A 23,951-nucleotide genomic window follows, 5' to 3' on the forward strand; every position below is an offset into this window, starting at 1 on the left:
CGCCCCACCCGGCCTCCCACCGCGCCGCGCCGCCCCGCCCGACCTCCCAACGCACCGCGCCACCCCTGTTGGCGTCACCCCTGGACTCCGGCAGCGCTCCAGACCCTGCCGCTTGCTCCGTTGGCGATGCCCGGTACAACCTGGACTTCGCCGCCACTCCTCCCCTGCACTCCCTTCCCCATACTCCGTGGGTGACGCCCGGTACTGCTCTTCTCCCTACGCGCTGGTGCGTTGGTGTCGCCCCAAACATGGGAGCCATCCCAAGGCCGTAAGAGTCTCGAGCTTCCTGCAGTTCGAGGGCGAACACCGCAGGATCTCCAGCAGGAAAGTGGTCGCACCAAGTTGAACTTGCTGCAGCACCATCTTGACCAAGTCAAACTTGCAGCAGCCAGGGTACCACAGTCACTGGCAGCCGTCCACGATGAGCTCTAACCGCAGTCCAAGTCGAACTACTACCACCATCTTCACCAAGCGCTGCACTCATTGTGCACCAACACAGTGAGAATGCCATCTCATTTTGCTTTGAACATTTGCTTTGTGATGTATGCTCGCTGATCGATCAGCAATATTTATTTAGTTTGTACTCTCTGAATTGTGGAAAAGATATTGAACACTTACATGTGGTAAACACCTTTACCTTAATAATTGCCCCCAGAATAAGTTGCCAGAAAAATTCATCACCAAAATGAGCATATATAGAAGAAATAATTGAACTTACTACTGTGCAAGCAAAAGGCATGGCCTCAAAATGACAAAATCTTCTGATAAATTACTTCCGTCGTCGTGTTGCAAATGGAGCCAACATAGGCTTCTTACCTTTCTTAAGAATACAAAATTTAAAAATATAGAAGAGCAGCTATAACTTGAGAATGAACCTGGCACTTTCACGCATAATGGATGTAATCAGAGGTTGTGAAGATGGTGTTCAAGGTACCATCTTTATTTTCTTGCATCTTCCACCACCCAATTCCTTAGAGCTATACTGTTTTGTCATCTGCAGCAGTTATTGTACATTTTTGGAGTTTTAACCAACATGTAAGAGTATTGACATGTAAACATGTGGCAGGTGCTTTCCATGTCGAAAAACTATGGAAAATGGGGCAAATAATATACCGTTGCCTCGTGTCTCAAATGATCTTAGAGAAGAGATTTAGCCAGTCAGCAGCATTTGTTGCCTTCACTCTGATGGAATATGGTGGTGTTCCTCGGTACTCCACTCCAGAATCTCTTTTGAAAAAAGCTCTCCATGTCATAGGTTGTGGCTACGAGGACAAGTCTGAAGGGGAACGAAGGTAGCATAACAATCATTCCAGTAATTTTCATTCATATTTTTCTATTACACAAAATTTGTGCAAACATAGAAGTGAGGTGTCAGTATGCAAAATTGTGGATCACTTCATTCCAGTAAAAGCATAATGTTTTTTATAGCTTGATTCCAGTAAATGGGGAACTGAGGTAACATAGAAATCATTCCAGTAAAAGCAGGCATCTGTGTATTTCATCTTTAAGGGTCCACGACGGGAGTCTAGTTGTTTATTCTTATGCTTGGAGAACTTGTTCAGTTTGCATGGGAGAACTTATTCTATTCCTGTTGCTCGCAAGCTGTTTGTTGATATGCCTAGAAGAACTGAAATAATCTTTTGTGATGTTTCTTTGGTGTTAAATAAAAGCTATTTTTTATGGACATGTGGACTATAAACATTTGTTGTGGAGCAGTACACGTATTTAAACTTTTATGTGGACTATAAACATTTGCTATAGTTCACCTTCAAAAACTTTGTAAGTACAGAGATATCACCTAGATGTAAACATTTGCTATAGCTCACCTGCAATAACTTCGTAAGTACAGAGATAATATTTATATGGACATGTGCACTATAAAAATTTGCTATAGTTCACCTTCAATAACTTTGTAAGTACAGAGATATCACCTAGATGTAATATGTAACTATTTATTGCAATCCGAGGAATGGGTGTGTATATTGTAGTCTCTGCATGCACAGTCGAGATGTGTTCAGTCCAACCCCATGGCATCAGGGAGGTCGAGTTCGTCGCGAGCAGCAGTACATGGTTGTCAGCTTCAACTTTCTTCCACCTAGGTGCTTTCACTCCTTGCAGCTTATATGTTTGTGTAGTTTGAACTTAGGCTGGTCTCCCTCTCGTACTTCAGTTTTTCAGTATTGGACTAATCAGTATGGTGAAGATGAAGTTCCTTTTTGAACTTCTCCGGTTAATATACATGAACTTGGTCATCTTTTTCACATGTACTAACATCAGCTCATTCGGGAGTTGTTCGTGTACTTCTAACACAAATCATTATAAATCTCGAGAGAGGTAAGCTCAAAGAAAAATAGAGAAGTTCGAAGCCAAAATGTTTGCATATGTTTTGTTGAATCGAGTTCCTCCCAAAAAAAAGCACTAAAGGAGGTTAAAAAACATGGTTGTGTTTGCTTATGTGGTTTTCCCCTTCAATTACAGAGAAAAGTGCAACTACGTATATGACAACGTTTCAGCTACAAAAGATACATCAGTTCAATGAGAAAAGAACATCAGCTCAAAAAATATATAAAGGAGGTTGTGAGCCCAAATAACTGATTTTTTTGTTGTGTTAAATTTTTCAGCTGAAAAAAGAGAAGAATTTCTCTCATCCTTCTTCTGAGAAGATTGGGATGGGAGTCTACGGGGCAGGCAAAGTGTGTTGTTGCTTCTACAATTTCAAACATTAATTTGAGAAAAGTTATTCCTCGGCTAAGTTTGAAATATGTCATTTTGTGAAGTTTAGCTACTCAGCCATGAACTACTAAATGGTGGACTTGCATTTTGTTTCTTCAGTACATACATGAGTTGAATGTAATACATGGAACATATGTCAAATCTCCAAGATAGAGTTCATATTTATTTTCTTCCAAGTAGCAAATATTTCTGTGGATCAGTACAACTTCTGTACGACCTTTTGTTCACAAATCTTGTAGTGTTGTTTCTACATGAATCTTTTTAGTACTTTTTAAAGCAAGCATGGTCCATTTGTAAAAGCAAGCGTTTTTAGTACTTTTTAAAGCAAGCATGGTCCATTTGTAAAAGCAAGCGTTTTTAGTACTTTTTAAAGCAAGCGTTTTAGGTGGCCAAGTGTTATTGATTTGTGAGAGCTAAACAAATTTCCTATTCAAGTGGAAGCTCCCAGTATATGATGGATGTGGGAGTTATTTTTACATTCACTGTTCAGTGCTTCTCTTTGTGTAATGTTTTATGTTTTTAAGTGCTTGTTGAAAATTTATGTTCCTAGTAGTTCATGTATTACTGCGTGAGGAGTTCACGTGTTATTGCCCAGTAAGTAAACTATTAATGACTCTCAAGTGATGAAAAAAATGGGCAGTGATGAAAAAAATGGGCACTAATCTATGACTAAAAATATCATTCAGTTCAACGATATAAACCATGCAAGTTCGGGGACGATTATATAGTAACCGCTGAAAAGTTACGAGCAAAACTCTAACAAAAAACATAGTAAAGTCGAGTCTGTGAAAGTACACGTTCAGCACAAACTCATGCGGAGATCAGTTCGAGTACTGTGTTTCCGAAACAGAAAAAAAAGCACAACCAGTATCACCGTATTCAAAACTACTCTGTGAAAAATACCTCAGTACAAACATAGTCATAGATCAGTATGAATACTCTGTTTTTTAGACAGGAAAAAACAACACGATGGGTTTCACCTTATTCAAAATTACTCTTAAACGGTTGTGAAGTAGAAAAAAGTTTAACATGACTAAGTTTCACATTTTCGATAGCAGCTATCCAATGGTATATTATTTGCCCCATTTCGACAAACTTTTTAGAAAAATCGCGTTCGAAATCAAATTTGACCGTACTCGAATTCGAGTTTAAACCGTAAGGAATTAGAAAAACATTTCTACACGAAAAAGTTGTGCATTTTCCATAGCTTTCCAACGTTGTATCATTTGCGTCAATCCGACAAACCGTTTGCAAAAAAAAGCAAAAATACGTTTCGCCCAGAATTTTACCATTTTTCAAATTACTTTTAAATTGTATACAATTTTAAAAAATAATAGATATATGAAAGAAGCGGATTTTCACCAGCTTTCCAATGCCATCTTATTTGCTCAATTCCGAGAAACCGTTTGAAAATTGAGTCCGAAATACGATTCGCATTTTTGGTTTTGAAAAAACGGTTTTTTTCAAAACTGCTCTTAAACCGTGATGGTTTTGTAAAAAATTCCTATATATTTGTAATGTAGATGTCAAGAGCTTTCCAATGATATATTACACGTCCCATTCCGACGAAAAGACGAATAGTTCGACGAGATGAAAATCGTCAGTACAACCGCCTAAAACATCAGTTCAAGTAGGGTAACAGAATAATATTCTATTATGAAAACATAATAGCCCAGATATATGGTTTGCGCTATTCCTGGGTGAGGAATTCTTCTTACTAGTAGAATGCCCGTGCGTTGCCACGGGCTTTAAAAATTAAGATGCTACCCACGGAGCTGAAGTAATCGAGAATAACGCACATCTCAGCTGACACATATCATACTATCAGACACAATAATACATTATTAACAGCTTTAATAAATATATGTTATTGAAACCTGTTATTGACAACTTTAAAAAACTACATATTATTGAAACCAATTGAACGCCAAGAGGGTTGTGATACCCATCCATGGGTGAGTGCATAATTCTGGTGGTGGTGGTGATGTACCTACATTGTTATCTGTATTTCTTTATCCTTTTATCGAGGCACGGAACAATTTTACTATCTTGCTCTTTTTTAATTCAAATACAAACACAATCATAGAAATCTGGAGTTCAAGTCACTGTTCTCATTCCTCACCCGATCGATTTTCTGTGGGGAGCACATTTGAGCCACCACTGGTTTCTAATAATCTTTTATACAAATGCACACCCCCTGATATCTCAACGTCGCAACCTTCTAGTCATGGAGATTACCCAAAGAAAGTTTTTTTTTGCCATTATCACTTCTTTATCTGGTAGTAGATGCCATATTTTTACGAAAGTATGACATAATTTTTTAGACACATACAATGATATTGTTTTCATTATGAATAATGCATTTGTACATAAAGTCGTCCAAGTTTGGTTCCACATTCGCCGAACATCCTATGAATTTTCGAGATTCGGTTACACAACCAAGCATGGCATGATGTGAGAAAACCAACAATGATGTGTGCTTGAGCATCTTTCACCATGAAAAAAGGCATTTTGGGAGTCTTGATCATCACTGAGGGTAAGTTGATTGATGCATTGCGGAACCTTGAGCATTTTTAGAACCCAGAAACCTGGACAAAGAATTTGAACTGTATGGACGAAGAATTTGAACTGTATGTACCAATTTCATAAGTGAGGCCCTGATATTGGCATGTATTTGTGGTGGTTCTTCAAGTATGGCTGCAATGCAAGTTCTATTTATATGCAAAAATGTAGTTAGTCCCCTAAAATAATTACTCTATTCACATGAATTTGACAAGTTGGAAAATACCTTGGGCGGTTCTTACGATAATGTTTCCAATGGAATTGCTATCAAAATTGTGTTTCCAATATACCTCCTTCACCGCCCTCTTCATATTCTTATGTAGCAAAACTCACTACTTTATGTTAGCATAACTTAACTACTAAAGTTGGATGTATGGCATGCACAGAATTTAGATAAAAAGCAAAATAATCAGTATTAAAAAAGAGATCGACAATATGCCCTAGAAAGAAAAATAATATGGTAGGCTAACATGAATTGAGAATAAACCTTCCTCTTAGTGCTTTTACCTGTGGGGTCTATGTCTTTATTGGGCTTGGCCAAAATCTCAGTGGTCTATCTTGACTTGTCAAATGTACATGACTTGTGTCAGATTCAAGAAGCCTTATTGCCTATCCACCCTAATTGTAAACAACTTTAAATATTATTCTGCTTCATAAGTTCTAGGAGTTTAAAATGTCATAGTTCTCAAGATGCTGAAATATAAATTTCATAATAACAACAAGGACTCAAACCCTACCAAGCAAACTTTTTTCTTTGTTCAGAACAACATCAATAGTTCCATGTGAAACACAGTTCAAAAACATGACACATTTATTATATATCCCAGAACATTAAAATAAATTGATGTGTGTACTCGTATTTTTTGGGAACAAGATTAAGCCCCCATCCAACCAGATGAGGTACCAACAGTTTTAGTAACATATTAACCCACTGGTGTTCTTAATCCTGAAAATCTGGCTGTGTACTGGTCCAGAAAATTACCTAAGAAATAATTGCAAGTGATAGCAGAAACCTGTGCCCATTTAGAAATGGTAAGAAAACATTACAAAGAGGTCATGATATATATGAAAAATGATTTGTACACTACAACAGATCACCATATACGAATAAGATTAGTTGAACGTAATTCAACACCCATTATGAGATGCTAAGATTTGAATCATTAACTATGCAATTTAGTGGGAGTTTGGAGTATCACATCTCTCATGTGCTCCGCAACGAGAACATTGTACATACATATAGAAAGAATCAGATCAATTTACAAATAGAATAAAGAGTGGTCATGGGAGTTCACATGTTCGTTGTTCTCAGAACAAACAAATATGATCAGCAGTCCCTTACTAACAAATATGAAACCGAGCATAAAATCGAGATCCAGGAGGTTGTTGGACTGTAGGTGATGACAGTTAAGGCGAAGGGGGAGACAATGATGACTCCCTAGGCCTAGAAATGATCGTGAAATTGTAGCTGACAAACTGCACTAAGATCCTTGAATTTATTTTACTTGTCATCCGTCTACGTACATGCAAATAAACTAATATGTTGGATCTGATCCATGATGCATAATCAGTGTGAAAGTTTAGTCAAGAAAGAAGAAGAGTGTATCGTCTGAGATGTGCACTACTAACGTGGAGGCATTCGGCAGGCTCATGTCTCCATCAGATAAAGTATATGTAAACATGAATAGATGACAATTTTCATCGCAAAATGCCTATATCAAAGCGAGCAGTATATCAAACTGCTTACTTGCCGCAAAGATGAGATGGTCAGCACATAAAGGTGCTCACAAATGCTGATGCCGTACTTACATCAGAACTCTAGCCTCAATTTCTCAAACAGAGCTTCTTTCAAATAGTCATGTTGCATGCATTTATAATCAGAGAAGTTGTATTGGCCCCTTGATATGAGAAAAGGCAAGGACAGCAAGTGCTGCAGAGTACCCTCAACAAGAAGTAACTATTATACTGCAATAAATAAACCTCTACAATTGAGTAGAAAGTGACAAAAAAAAGGAGCGCTCCATCTGCCTGACCTTACTTTTTAGAAATGTCACAAGCTGCTTATAAAAAGTTTAAACCAACTTACGTGCTAAGAGTACAAAATAACATCTACTCCCTCTATCCCATAATATAACATCTTATTACATCAAATGTAATAAGATCTTATATTAGGGAACGAAGGGGGTACCATCTTCCGGGTGTTTGGATTATAGAGCTCACCAACATAGGCATTCGGCTTTACGGCCAGCACTGATGATAGGAGCTCCTCCTGTGCTTCAGCTCAAATCTCTAGTAGCTGAGTTTAGACCCATCTTGTTACTAAACAACTTCGTGCCACCAACCAAACATCCCTGCCACAATCATGGCCTCATATGACACAGTCATAATTCACACCCTAGCCTTGATCGTGCATGGAGCTGCGAATTGGATTTGATTACTCACAACCATAGAAAAGAAAGGGAAGACTAAAGATCAAATCCACTGGAGCAAACAATAGATTCTTCAGCAAAAGGTCGTCCATGGTTGTCGGATGGTTTATATGCGAGGAATCATTGTCGATGGACATAAAAAGTCGGGGCATCGTCTATGGTGTACGAGATTGATTGGACTGACCTTGCGACACCCTCAGGCCTCAGGTATGGCGATGTGCCGATGTCGATGGCCAGCTCGGAGCCCATATCATGTTACAGCAGCGCCGAGTACCTGGGCACGATGTCCCGGCGTTGCGGCCGCGAAGGCCGCAGTGACGTCAAACAGCTTCTTGAAGCCGGCTGCACCCAGTCGTGGGCTGTCGAACGCAAACACCATGACCGGCCATTCTCGGCGATGTACAACGCATTCAGGGTGGCCAGCTCCGCCCCGAGGCTGTGCCCCATTACCGTGATGCTCACCTCCTCGTCCTTGTACGTATCCAGCAGTTTCTGCACCTCAGTTATCAATGAATCCTAGCTTTCCCTCCTTCAAGAGGTACCACACTCAATAGAAAACACGAAGTACAATAATAAGTACAAAGAATCTGTAATCCAAATATAAATATATGACTTGTAAATAGCAATGACAAGTGGATAAAGCATATGTGCAAATTCTAAGACACTAATATACTTATGCTCCAACTCAAATACTCAATCAATGGGACACACAAGAAATACATCGATTGTAATAAATAAATGAGCATTGTTTCTAGACAACACCAACAATATCCCTCTACCTCCCCTTCAATTTTTAGATTCTGAATTAAGTTTGTGGTCTGGAATTAGAAGCCATATATTCAAAAATCCTCAGCAATGAATCAAGCTGAATAATATGCACCTTTAACTTGACGTCCGTTCCTCCATCATTATGCTTGTTACTCAGTAAGATTTTATTATCTCCATTAAGGTGAATGCAACAAACTGTCTGGCACAAAGGTCTCTAAATTAGAAAGCTGGAATAAATCCATGCATGAAACTATTGTCTTAAGACATTGGCACCGAATAAACACCAGAACTTAATCAAGGTGCACACGAAGGCCTCAAGTAGGAAGGAACAAAAGATAAAGAAGTTTAACCGCGCTAACACATAAAGAAAAGATAATTATGAGGTGAAAAGAACTGAAAATCTAAGTAAATTGTACTGACAGAACCATCGGCATGCATCTTCCAGTTTGTACCACTCATGACCCCATGCCGGGAAAATCCTCCCTCTCTCATGCGAACCAGACAAAAATAGTAAAGACAAAAGTTTGACCTTCATTACATTAAGTACTAATTTGACTTTAATTGTAAATCTTAGCAAAAAAGGAACTAACCTGGTTGATTTTTCCTGTTTTTTTTGTTATCGTTTTCGATAGTAGAACCCGATCCGTTTTTGGATTGAATGGACAAAAGGCACTAACCACACCCTTGTTGAACTTGAGAAATTGTACAATTGGACAAAAGCAGATTATAGATTCTATTGGGGAACGTAGCAGAAATTCAAAATTTTCTACGCATCACCAAGATCAATCTATGGAGTAATCTAGCAACGAGGGGAAGGGGAGTGCATCTACATACCCTTGTAGATCGCGATGCGGAAGCGTTGCAAGAACGCGGATGAGGGAGTCGTACTCGTAGCGATTCAGATCGCGGTTGATTCCGATCTAAGCACCGAAGAACGGTGCCTCCGCGTTCAACACACGTGCAGCCCGGTGATGTCTCCCATGCCTTGATCCAGCAAGGAGAGAGGGAGAGGTTGGGGAAGACTCCATCCAGCAGCAGCACGACGGCGTGGTGGTGGTGGAGGAGCGTGGCAATCCCGCAGGGCTTCGCCAAGCACCGCGGGAGAGGAGGAGGAGGGAGAGGGGTAGGGCTGCACCGAAAGAGAGACGTTCTCGTGTGTCTTGGGAAGCCCAAACCTCAACTATATATAGGGGGGAGGGGGCTGCGCCCCCCTTAGGGTTTCCACCCCCAAGAGGAGGCGGCCAGCCCTAGATCCCATCAAGGGGGGCGGCCAAGGGGAGGAGAGGGGGGCGCCCCACTAGATGGGCCCTAAGGCCCATCTGGACCTAGGGTTTGCCCCCTCCCACTCTCCCATGCGCCTTGGGCCTTGGTGGGGGGGCGCACCAGCCTACCTGGGGCTGGTCCCCTCCCACACTTGGCCCACGCAGCCTTCTGGGGCTGGTGGCCCCACTTGGTGGACCCCCGGGACCCTCCCGGTGGTCCCGGTACATTACCGATTTCACCCGAAACTTTTCCGGTGACCAAAACAGGACTTCCCATATATAAATCTTTACCTCCGGACCATTCCGGAACTCCTCGTGACGTCCGGGATCTCATCCGGGACTCCGAACAACATTCGGTAACCACGTACATACTTTCCCTATAACCCTAGCGTCATCGAACCTTAAGCGTGTAGACCCTACGGGTTCGGGAACCATGCAGACATGACCGAGACGTTCTCCGGTCAATAACAAACAGCGGGATCTGGATACCCATGTTGGCTCCCACATGTTCCACGATGATCTCATCAGATGAACCACGATGTCGGGGATTCAATCAATCCCGTATGCAATTCCCTTTGTCTAACGGTATGTTACTTGCCCGAGATTCGATCGTCGGTATCCCTATACCTTGTTCAATCTCGTTACCGACAAGTCTCTTTACTCGTTCCGTAACTCACATCATCCCGTGATCAACTCCTTGGTCACATTGTGTACATTATGATGATGTCCTACCGAGTGGGCCCAGAGATACCTCTCCGTTTACACGGAGTGACAAATCCCAGTCTCGATTCGTGCCAACCCAACAGACACTTTCGGAGATACCCGTAGTGCACCTTTATAGCCACCCAGTTACGTTGTGACGTTTGGCACACCCAAAGCATTCCTACGGTATCCGGGAGTTGCACAATCTCATGGTCTAAGGAAATGATACTTGACATTAGAAAAGCTCTGAGCAAACGAACTACACGATCTTGTGCTAGGCTTAGGATTGGGTCTTGTCCATCACATCATTCTCCTAATGATGTGATCCCGTTATCAACGACATCCAATGTCCATGGTCAGGAAACCGTAACCATCTATTGATCAACGAGCTAGTCAACTAGAGGCTTACTAGGGACATGGTGTTGTCTATGTATCCACACATGTATCTGAGTTTCCTATCAATACAATTCTAGCATGGATAATAAACGATTATCATGAACAAGGAAATATAATAATAACCAATTTATTATTGCCTCTAGGGCATATTTCTAACAGTCTCCCACTTGCACTAGAGTCAATAATCTAGTCCACATCACCATGTGATTAACAGTCATAGGTCACATCACCATGTGGCCAACATCCAAAGAGTTCACTAGAGTCAACAATCTAGTTCACATCACTATGTGATTAACACTCAATGAGTTCTGGTTTGATCATGTTATGCTTGTGAGAGAGGTTATTAGTCAACGGGTCTGAACCTTTCAGATCCGTGTGTGCTTTACGAATATCTATGTCATCTTTGTGGATGCTACCACGCGCTACTTGGAGCCATTTCAAGTATCTGCTCTACTATACGAATCCGGTTTACTACTCAGAGTCATCCGGATTAGTGTCAAAGTTCGCATCGACGTAACCCTTTACGACGAACTCCTTTTCACCTCCATAATCGAGAAAATTCCTTAGTCCACTACATACTAAGGATAAATTCGACCGCTGTTATGTGATCCATTCCCGGATCACTATTGTACCCCTTGACCAACTCATGGCAAGGCACACTTCATGTGTGGTACACAGCATAGCATACTGTAGAGCCTACGTCTAAAGCATAGGGGACGACCTTTGTCCTTTCTCTCTCTTCTGTTGTGGTCAGGTCTTGAGTCTTACTCAATACTCACACCTTGCAACACAGCCAAGAACTCCTTCTTTGCTGATCTATTTTGAACTCTTTCAAAATCATGCCAAGTGTGCGTTCTTTGAAAGTATCATCAGGCATCTTGATCTATAGATCTTGATGCCCAATATGTAAGCAGCTTTATCCAGGTCTTCCTTTGAAAAACTCCTTTCAAACAACCCTTTATGCTTTCCAGAAATTTTACATCATTTCGGATCAACAATATGTCATTCACATATACTTATCAGAAATGTTGTAGCGCTCCCACTCACTTTATTGTAAATACAAGTTTCTAACAAACTTTGTATAAACCCAAAAACTTTGATCACTCCATCAAAGCGTATATTCTGACTCCGAGATGCTTGCTCTTAGTCCATGGAAGGATCGCTGGAGCTAGCATACCTTTTAGCATCCTTAGGATCGACAAAACCTTTCTGATTGTATCACATACAACCTTTCCTTACGAAAACTGGTAAGGAAACTTGTTTTGACATCCATTTGCCAGATTTCATAAATGCAGCTAATGCTAACATGATTCCGACGGACTTAAGCATCGCTACGGATGAGAAAATCTCATCGTAGTCAACTCCTTGAACTTGTGAAAATACCTTTTTTTCACAAGTCGAGCTTCATAGACGGTAACATTACCGTCCACGTCCGTCTTCTTCTCAAAGATCCATTTATCTCGGATTTCATGGCTTCTAACCATTTGTCGGAATATGGGCCCACCATCGCTTCTCCATAGCCCGTAGGTTCAGTATTGTCCAACAACATGATATCTCAGACAGGATCACGTACCACTCTGAAGTAGCACGCATCCTCGTCGTCCTACGAGGTTTGGTAGTGACTTGATCCGAAGTTTCATGATCACTATCATAAGCTTCCACTTCAATTGGTGTAGGTGCCACAGCAACAACTTCCTGTGCCCTGCTACACACTAGTTGAAGCGACAGTTCAATAACCTTATCAATTCTCCACCATCCTCCCACTCAATTCTTTCGAGAGAAACTTTTCCTTGAGAAAGGACTCGTTTCTAGAAGCAATTACTTTTGCTTCCAGATCTGAAATAGGAGGTATACCCAACTGTTTTTGGGTATTCTATGAAGATGCATTTATCCGCTTTGGGTTCGAGCTTATCAGCCTGAAACTTTTTCACATAAGCTTCACAGCCCCAAACTTTTAAGAAACGACAACTTAGGTTTCTCTAAACGGTGTCGTCTCAACGGAATTGCGTGGAGCCCCTTTTAAAGTGAATGCGGTTGTCTCTAATGCCTAACCCATAAACGATAGTGGTAATTCGATAAGAGACATCATGGTATGCACCATATCCAATAGGGTGCAGTTATGATGTTCGGACACACCATCACACTATGGTGTTCCAGGCGGTATTAATTGTGAAACACTTTCCACAATGTCTTAATTGTGTGCCAAACTCGTAACTCAGATACTCATCTCTATGATCATATCACAGACATTTTATCCTCTTGTCACGACGATCTTCAACTTCACTCTGAAATTACTTGAACCTTTCAATAATTCAGACTTGTGTTTCATCAAGTAAACACACTCAGCATCTACTCAAATCATCTGTGAAGTAAGAACATAACGATATCCACTGCATGCCTCAGCACTCATTGGACTGCATACATCAAAATGTATTACTTCCAACAAGTTGCTCTCTTGTTCCATCTTACTGAAAACGAGGCCTTTCAGTCATCTTGCCCATGTGGTATGATTTGCATGTCTCGAGTGATTCAAAATCAAGTGAGTCCAAACAATCCATCAGCATGGAGTTTCTTCATGCATATATACCAATAGACATGGTTCGCATGTCTCAATCTTTTCAAAAACGACTGAGTCCAAAGATCCATCTACATGGAGCTTCTTCATGCGTTCTATACCAATATGACTCAAATGTCAGTGCCACAAGTATGTGGAACTATCATTACTATTTTATATCTTTTGGCACGAACATGTGTATCACTACGATCGAGATTCATTTTAGGTGCAAGACCATTGAAGGTATTATTCAAATAAACAGAGTAACCATTATTCTCCTTAGATGAATAACCGTATTGCGATAAACATAATCCAATCATGCTCAACGCAAACACCAAATCTCGATGGTAGAGGGAGCATGCGATGCTTGATCACATCAACCTTGGAAACACTTCCAACTCATATCGTCATCTCACCTTTAGCTAGTCTCCGTTTATTCCGCAGCTTTTATTTCGAGTTACTAACACTTAGCAACCGAACCGGTATCTAATACCCTGGTGCTGCTAGGAGTACTAGTAAAGTACACATTCATATAATGTATATCCAATATACTTCTGTCGACATTGCCTGCCTTCTCATCTACCAAGTATCTAGGGTAGTACTGCTTCAGTGACCGTTCCTCTCATTACAGAAGCACTTAGTCTCGGGTTTGGGTTCAACCTTGGGATTCTTCACTAGAGCAGCAAACGACTTGCTGTTTCATGAAGTATCCCTTTTTGCCCTTGCCCTTCTTAAACTAGTGGTTTTACTTAACCATCAACAATTGATGCTCCTTCTCGATTTCTACTCTCGCGGTGTCAAACATCGCGAATAGCTCAAGGATCATCATAACCATCCTTGATATGTTATAGTTCATCACGAAGCTCTACTAGATTGGTGGCAGTGACTATGGAGAACTATCACTATCTCATCTGGGAGATTAACTCCCACTCGATTCAAGCGATTGTGGCACTCACACAATCTGAGCACACGCTCAACGATTGAGCTTTTCTCCCTTAGTTTGCAGGCTTAAGAAACTTGTCAGAGGTCTCATACCTCCTGACGTGGGCACTAGTCTGAAATCCCAATTTCAGTCTTCGGAACATCTCATATGTTCTGCGACGTTTCACAAACGTCTTTGGTGCCACAATTCTAAACCATTAGAACTATCACGTAGTCATCAAAACGTGTATGTCAGATGTTTCGCAACATCTACAGACGACGCTGAGGTTCAGCACACCGAGCGGTGCATTAAGGACATAAGCCTTCTGTGCAGCAATGAGGACAATCCTCAGTTTACGGACCCAGCCCGCATAATTGCTACTACCAACTTTCAAATAAATTTTCTCTAGGACCATATCTTAACCAGTAGAACTAAAGCGCAATGACATAATTTGTAAAGACCTTTTGACCATGTTCATGATAATGAAGCTCATCTGATTATGAACTCCCACTCAGATAGACATCCCTCTAGTCATCTAAGTGATACATGATCCGAGTCAAACTAGGCCGTGTCCGATCATCACGTGAGACGGACTAGTCATCATCGGTGAACATCTCCATGTTGATCGCATCTACTATACGACTCATGTTCGACCTTTCGGTCTCCTGTGTTCCGAGGCCATGTCTGTACATGCTAGGCTCGTCAAGTCAACCTAAGTGTTTGCATGTGTTCCGAGGCCATGTCTGTACATGCTAGGCTCGTCAACACCCGTTGTATTCGAACGTTAGAATCTATCACACCCGATCATCACGTGGTGCTTCGAAACAACGAACCTTCGCAACGGGGCACAGTTAGGGGGAACACGTCTCTTGAAATTTTAGTGAGGGATCATCTTACTTACTACCGTCGTTCTAAGCAAATAAGATGCATAACATGATAAATATCACATGCAATCAAATAGTGACATGATATGGCCAATATCATTTTGCTCCTTTGATCTCCATCTTCGGGGCACCATGATCATCTTTGTCACCGGCATGACACCATGATCTCCATCATTGTGTCTTTATGAAGTTGTCACGCCAACGATTACTTCTACTTCTATGGCTAACGCGCTTAGCAATAAAGTAAAGTAATTTACATGGCGTTATTCAATGACACGCAGGTCATACAAAAAATAAAGACAACTCCTATGGCTCCTGCCGGTTGTCATACTCATCGACATGCAAGTCGTGATTCCTATTACAAGAACATGATCAAACTCATACATCACATATATCATTCATCACATCCTTTTGGCCATATCACATCACATAGCATACCCTGCAAAAACAAGTTAGACGTCCTCTAATTGTTGTTGCATGTTTTACATGGCTGCTATGGGTTTCTAGCAAGAACGTTTCTTACCTACGCAAAAACCACAACGTGATATGCCAATTTCTATTTACCCTTCATAAGGACCCTTTTTGTCGAATCCGTTCCGACTAAAGTGGGAGAGACAGACACCCGCTAGCCACCTTATGCAACTAGTGCATGTCAATCGGTGGAACCTGTCTCACGTAAGCGTACGTGTAAGGTCGGTCCGGGCCGCTTCATCCCACAATGCCGCCGAAACAAGATAAGACTAGTAGCGGCAAGAAGAATTGACAACATCGACGCCCACAACTACTTTGTGTTCTACTCGTGCATAGAAACTACGCATAGACCTAGCTCATGATGCCACTATTGGGGAACGTAGCAGAAATTCAAAATTTTCTACGCATCACCAAGATCAATCTATGGAGTAATCTAGCAACGAGGGGAAGGGGAGTGCATCTACATACCCTTGTAGATCGCGATGCGGAAGCGTTGCAAGAACGCGGATGAGGGAGTCGTACTCGTAGCGATTCAGATCGCGGTTGATTCCGATCTAAGCACCGAAGAACGGTGCCTCCGCGTTCAACACACGTGCAGCCCGGTGATGTCTCCCATGCCTTGATCCAGCAAGGAGAGAGGGAGAGGTTGGGGAAGACTCCATCCAGCAGCAGCACGACGGCGTGGTGGTGGTGGAGGAGCGTGGCAATCCCGCAGGGCTTCGCCAAGCACCGCGGGAGAGGAGGAGGAGGGAGAGGGGTAGGGCTGCACCGAAAGAGAGACGTTCTCGTGTGTCTTGGGCAGCCCAAACCTCAACTATATATAGGGGGGAGGGGGCTGCGCCCCCCTTAGGGTTTCCACCCCCAAGAGGAGGCGGCCAGCCCTAGATCCCATCAAGGGGGGCGGCCAAGGGGAGGAGAGGGGGGCGCCCCACTAGATGGGCCCTAAGGCCCATCTGGACCTAGGGTTTGCCCCCTCCCACTCTCCCATGCGCCTTGGGCCTTGGTGGGGGGGCGCACCAGCCTACCTGGGGCTGGTCCCCTCCCACACTTGGCCCACGCAGCCTTCTGGGGCTGGTGGCCCCACTTTGTGGACCCCCGGGACCCTCCCGGTGGTCCCGGTACATTACCGATTTCACCCGAAACTTTTCCGGTGACCAAAACAGGACTTCCCATATATAAATCTTTACCTCCGGACCATTCCGGAACTCCTCGTGACGTCCGGGATCTCATCCGGGACTCCGAACAACATTCGGTAACCACGTACATACTTTCCCTATAACCCTAGCGTCATCGAACCTTAAGCGTGTAGACCCTACGGGTTCGGGAACCATGCAGACATGACCGAGACGTTCTCCGGTCAATAACAAACAGCGGGATCTGGATACCCATGTTGGCTCCCACATGTTCCACGATGATCTCATCGGATGAACCACGATGTCGGGGATTCAATCAATCCCGTATGCAATTCCCTTTGTCTAACGGTATGTTACTTGCCCGAGATTCGATCGTCGGTATCCCTATACCTTGTTCAATCTCGTTACCGGCAAGTCTCTTTACTCGTTCCGTAACTCACATCATCCCGTGATCAACTCCTTGGTCACATTGTGTACATTATGATGATGTCCTACCGAGTGGGCCCAGAGATACCTCTCCGTTTACACGGAGTGACAAATCCCAGTCTCGATTCGTGCCAACCCAACAGACACTTTCGGAGATACCCGTAGTGCACCTTTATAGCCACCCAGTTACGTTGTGACGTTTGGCACACCCAAAGCATTCCTACGGTATCCGGGAGTTGCACAATATCATGATCTAAGGAAATGATACTTGACATTAGAAAAGCTCTGAGCAAACGAACTACACGATCTTGTGCTAGGCTTAGGATTGGGTCTTGTCCATCACATCATTCTCCTAATGATGTGATCCCGTTATCAACGACATCCAATGTCCATGGTCAGGAAACCGTAACCATCTATTGATCAACGAGCTAGTCAACTAGAGGCTTACTAGGGACATGGTGTTGTCTATGTATCCACACATGTATCTGAGTTTCCTATCAATACAATTCTAGCATGGATAATAAACGATTATCATGAACAAGGAAATATAATAATAACCAATTTATTATTGCCTCTAGGGCATATTTCTAACAGATTCATATATAAGAGAAAAGGAAGACTCAGTCTAGTTGGAGCTATATGCATTAATGCATGGATGTCCTCCACAGAATCTTTGCACCTTTTAATTTAGAGTATTTTTTCTTTAAGATGTCAACCATAAAGTAGACATGAACTATATACACACTCGATATTCATTACATGAATTAGAAGTAGAAGCGCTACTTTAGGGCAAAAAAAAGATATAGTACAACCGGTTCTTCTATCTATATCTAACCATGCGTCATTAAGCTAAAAGTTTGGTTCATATCGGTTTCATCAGATGACTCATGAGATTGCCATTTGAGGATATGTGGTCTGCTGGGAATACCGGCGGCAGCGGTGAAGCGCACGGTAATAGAATAGTCCCGTGTGACATATGTTTTCTTGAATTGTCCTGTGTAACAGGTTGATATTTCTCTAGGAATGGTAGTAGAAAGATTGTGTGGTGCTGATATTGAACTTATAATAAAATTGAGTTCTAGAAACAATTCCCTACATTGTCTCATTAGTAATCACACCAAGAATACTTATCCTCCTATAGATCTGAGTTGACTCTGTGTTTTGGTGTGCAGAAATTGGTTACCGGTAGGAAATAATATAACTAATCGGTATCTTGAGTTGCAAAGAGATCACTCAGAATGGTGCCTGATATTATGCCATAAAGAACTCACATTTTTTATTGTCCCTCAGGATATGTACGCACCTTTCTCTGCTGGATGCATGCAAAATTCTGAATTAAGAACAAATGACATGTTAATTAGCTATCGTACAAATGCTTTTCCGAGGGAAGTCGATTATGCATTAAAAAAGCACTCTATGATGCTGTATAAATAAAGTCATGGACGGGAAAGCAATTTTTGACCCCGTGATTTCTCTGTACATTAGGCAATGCCATGAAGTAATTTTTTTACAAAGAGGGGAGCCCATCAATTTCCCTACTGGATTTTCTGGTGTCCCGTTTTATAATAAGTTCTTTGCTGGAAAAAACATACAAATAATTAGTTACTCTATTTGTCCCGACGTCGTGGACTATGTCTATAGTTTAATTTAATTTCTAAATGGAACCGAACGACGATTTCTATTTTCTGCAGATAAAACATGGTGGCTTTAGACCAACATAAATATGTATACCTTCATTTAGGTTTCAGTTCAAAGGTCTCAATGCTCCAATTTCTCATTTTGAAACCTGAAACTGAAAGGAATTTAACAAATCAACATAGCCTTGTGGAACCTTGATCTTAGTTGCATTAAGCCAATCAGAGTAAGAATGTAGCTTTGTATCCTAGCTGTGTACATCTTCTCTAAAAGTAATAATAAAGGCTACCATGTTCATTCAAGAATAAAAATTCCCATGTCAGGATAATCTTTCAGTACAAAAGCTTGGTGCATTTCCTTTAGACACACTAAAAACCGACCACTGTTATGAACTTCAGAGATGAACACTTGATTCATAATTTGGTTTGCCATAAACTATAAACCAAAAGATTTACACATTAAAGCAGTAGTGGGTAAGCATATGCTGGGTTCTAATAGGAGAGGAGTGCTTAGGAAAGAAAGAAATCGTAGCCATATTCAGATTCTTCCATGACTGTTAAATTTGAAGGAATAACTTACTGTATCAAAGACTATAATTTCATACAGAAGACATATCATGTGGAAACAGAAATATATGAGTATGGCAGGTGGGAACCATAGATCACAAGAAACAAATATTAGTTTAGTTGCACTCATATCATCAAGGGCATTGAGAGGTAACCTAACCTTGGAGATTGCATTTTGCTTCACCCAGTCCTTATGACTTCTCAATCAACCTTCCACAACTCTTCTGCATGTGCCGCCTGCAAACCGAGGAGAAGACAATGTTGGGTGGCCATGTGTTAGAGTGAAGGCGGATTAGGGAGAAGCATTGATATGAAGAAAGCTCGTGAAACACAAACCTGATTGCCATTGTATCTCATGAAAATATACTTCTGATGAAAACAAATATTTGCCATCGTTGTACCTGCCTCTCAAACAAAATATGATATGTTCTAATGAAAACGAAAGAAGATGATATGCATACCCCACAGAGGAAAATCATCTTGATTGTAGAAAAAATAGGGGGGCAACGTATTCATCAAAATGATACAGTACGAATTAAGCCTATAAGATGAACTGAGTCTGGAACTCTGGATCCACCATTACCGAGAGATCCATCCATCCCCATGACCCGAGTCATAGACCAGTACTTCTCTCCTTCCGCTCCTCTTTTGCCTGGATCCAAGCCGCCAAAAAGGGATCCTGCCAAGGCGGCTGCGGCGTTTACCCGGATGGACCCGAGTTGGGATGTCTTGCACTGTGAGTCAGGGAGTCTGCAGGAAGTGGCGGCGGCGACGGGGGCGCAACAATGCAATCCTCGTCTCCACGTCGTCACATCCACGACATCCTCAATGCATGGAGAGGCAGCCCCATCGGGCGTGTAGGAGCCGACGGCCAGGCACGGAGGCATCGTCCTCCGCGGGTGGTGTGGTGATCCGATCATGGGCGGCGGCATAGAGGGCGCTAGGCATATCCATGAGGCGCTGGCGGCGGCCGACGTGGCGACCCCATGTCCCGATCAGGCGCCCACGGCCGAGGCCGAGGGTCCCTTCTTGTCGGCCATGGATGCCATGGCGTTCATGGCCCATGGCACACGAGCTCCACGCCCGAGCAATTGCGATGGGAGATGGCGGCGGCATGCGGGAGGGGTGCACCGTGCGAGCGGAATGGCGGCAGCGGCGTACGAGCGGAATGGCGGCGGGGCGGAGGATTCAGTGGCGGTGGTGGCAACGATCGATGGGAGTGGGCAAGGATGGGATCGATGGAGTTTTCTCGCGGCGGCGGCGGAAACGATAGATGGGATCGATGGGAGTGGGCAACGAAGGATGGGGTCGATGGATTTTTTTGTTGGGTGTGGGTTTTTTTGGTGGCTGCGTGGGATGGGGTGGGGTGGGGGAGGTGACGAAAAAAACCAGTCGAAAAAAACCATGCGAAAAAAACCAGACGAAAGTGGGGGACTATTCAACTAACTCGTCCATTAGGAGTAGAGATTCCTCACCCAGCCGAACCACACACTCCAGGGAAAAAAGAAAGGTTGCGATGTAAATTTACCTCACGCATGGGCCTAACAAAAGAAAGAGATCGGACTTGCTAGATAAATTTACCTCACGCATGGGCCTGGCAAAAGAAAGAGATCGGACTTGCTAGGTAAATTTACCTCGCACGTCTCTACTGCTAAACTAATAGGGAGAAATGGATCGTGGGACGGTGGGAGGTCTCTGCCACTTTCCAAACCGTCTCCGTCAGACGGACTGTTCACCGCCGCTACCCCCGACCTGCTCCGCAGTCCGCACCAGCCATGGCGGTTCCTTTTCCTCGGAGGCCAGCGGAGCATGTCAATCTATCCCTGCGGCGGCGAACTAGCTACGGTGGCTTTGCAGAAGGAGAATAGGTCGTCACGCCAGCGGGATCCAATTGAGCGGAAGCGGCAGCGCCAAGTCTGACCTCGACCTCAACGCCAGGGCGGCGCTCGGTCGTGTCGATGCGCTCCGCGAGCTCAGGACGGTGTTTCTCTCCTCTCCCACCCTCGTCTCCTTGGTTGAAAAGGATCCAGAGATCTCGCCGGCCACCGTTGAGTCATCATGGTATATGTATCATCGACCTCCTCTTCTATTTGTTCACTTCTCCTAATTCATGCGCCCATGAGCTCAAGCTCCGCGCCTTGCCTCTCTCGAACATGACTGCTTCCACCCCTCTGGTGAATTTACCTATTTTTGATAGACTATTTTTTTTTGTGTCGTCAAGAGTGCATCAGATTATTTGTGTTATGAGTTTGGCATCTAAACGGGGTTGGTAAGTTGTGATGGGCAATCACTTGTGAAGGATTTACTCGTGCAAGTTGTGATGATAGCAGGACGAAATTACCATGCTATGTGAAATTAAAATACTTATTATGCTAAGGTCACATAATATGAGAATTTGTCCTGTGGCGTCTGCGACAACACTAGCATGGCTGCGATCTCAGTATCTAGCTGGTTGCAATTTTCCTCAGCTTGTAGTTTGGGTACTGGCTAGATTTTAATTTTGTTGTAAGTTCTTCTGTTGTTTCCTGATTCTCAAGGAGATGCCAATATCCAATCCCAAAGAAAGGTATATGTCTCTAACTAGTGTTGTTTCTAGATGTTGTTTCCTTAGATTGAAGCACGACTCGTTCTTTAGTTCAAGAGTTCAATATTTTTGTTGTAGGGATCCAGGTGAGGCCTCACCAGATCTACCTACTGTCATCAATGATGATGAACTCCATCAAAATATACTACTTTTTCCTCTGCAGAATTCTCCTTTTGTGAATCAACTTTGGCCTGATAGCCTTATCAAACCCATTGGATTTTCCTTGCCCTTTTTTTGGGAAGCAATGGGAGAAAGAATTTGTTCCAGAATATAGGTTTGTACCACATTGCATGATGTGTAAATCTCGCTGCAAATACGCTTGTATTGTTCAGAAAAGTCCGTGTTCTATTACTCAGAGTCATACCTATAGCTAGTGCTCCTCCAAATATTATTGTAATGTTAGTACTCAATGTAGATTCTGGAGGTGCTGCTAAAATTTCCTACTAGAGATAAAATAAATTATTTTTGGGATTTCTGTCTGTTTAGAGTGCACATGTGACTTTCCTATAATCCAGGTATGGATTTAAAGTAGATATACCTCATGTTGGAGTTGAAGTAAATACTTCACATACTTCTTGTAGAGTTTCCTATCAATTTTCAGCTGCTTGTGTGCCACCATTGATTTTTATGTAAAAATTATGAAATTATGTTATTAATTCTCAGGTAGAAATTAGATGATAATCTTTAGTCAACAATTAGTAATGCAAATTAGCAGCTGCTTCACTTTTCTTGTTTTCTTTTGCAATCTGCAAGGAACTCAAAAGACAGTTGTACATTTGCTCATCTGGATCCTGGTCCATATATAGTTTGGGCAATGTAGAATGTTAGAACTTGCAGTATGCAGGTTTGGATAGAAATTCATGAATGCATGTTTTGAGGACTAAAAGCTTATCAATCAATTGGATGCTGAATTTTGTTTTTCAGGAATAGATGACTCTCTCCATGCAAAAGAAAGTGAAGTAGTTAGCTCTCATATGAACGTGTTTCTAGATCTTCCGGCTCTGTTATGCATGGATCTAACAAGAAGATTCGTTTAGTTAGGAGGACATTGTCTTCAGTTTGAGCTTCATGATGTTACTACTTGTTCTATACAGATAGAAGAAATTTATGTTTATATGGGTATTTCCAATTTTTACCTTAAATATTACTTTTCTTTTCAAACATTGGGAATACCCTCTTATGGAGAGCTAGATTCCGTAGTGGAGTTGACTTAGCTAAATCAGCACCTTAGAAGTTAGAACTTAGAATAATCCTTATTTCCTTGTTTTCTGGCTGGGTTGTTGTCTTCAGAATAACATTTTCTGTTTACAATGTTTTCACTGAAGGAAATTTTAATGGAAAACCCCACAGTTTCATTTCTTACTCAGTTTATCTATGTGTTGATTTCTTGTTTAAAACTGTTGGGCGTTCATATTACCAAAGCTTCATATGTTCGGCCCATCAACATTGTGTTACTTAGCATAAGATGAGATAAGAACCCTTTAGTTTTAGGTGGTAACTAAATAATGTAACTCAGTATGAACTAATAGAGTGCAAGGGGGTTCTACAGATGCAGCAGCTGCAAGGACCGTGAGGAAGCACATGGTGCTGTATTGCGGTAATGCCGGGATGCTCATGTCACCTATGAGAACGAGCACAACCAGAAGAACGTTCAGCTGCTCAACCTGTTGATGATCGCCGTGAATTCAGAAGCCCAACTGAAGCTGCCAGTTCCATAATAAGTTGAAGAACTCTAAATTTTTATGCCATGGATTGAACATGTCATTCAGCTAACTTTGGTTATCCAGTCTGACAAAAAGCAAAATTTGTAACAAAAGGGCAAAGATTTCACCGGCATATTTTTCATGATGTATAGTGAATACTTGATTGGGGTGCAATGCATTTACCTTTCAAAATATTCTATCGATAAAATCGTTCCATGTGA

At 42.3% G+C, this 23,951-nt stretch overlaps 1 long non-coding RNA gene across 1 annotated transcript; it reads left to right on the top strand.

Moving 5' to 3' along the window:
• LOC109736486 (uncharacterized) lies at positions 1–23,951 on the top strand. Its single transcript, XR_002226418.4, has 4 exons — positions 1–498; positions 1,067–1,292; positions 2,622–4,453; positions 20,910–23,951. It is a non-coding gene; the product is annotated as an uncharacterized lncRNA (long non-coding RNA).

The sequence above is a fragment of the Aegilops tauschii genome, chromosome 2 (genome assembly GCF_002575655.3).
Source record: "Aegilops tauschii subsp. strangulata cultivar AL8/78 chromosome 2, Aet v6.0, whole genome shotgun sequence".
NCBI lineage: Eukaryota > Viridiplantae > Streptophyta > Magnoliopsida > Poales > Poaceae > Aegilops > Aegilops tauschii.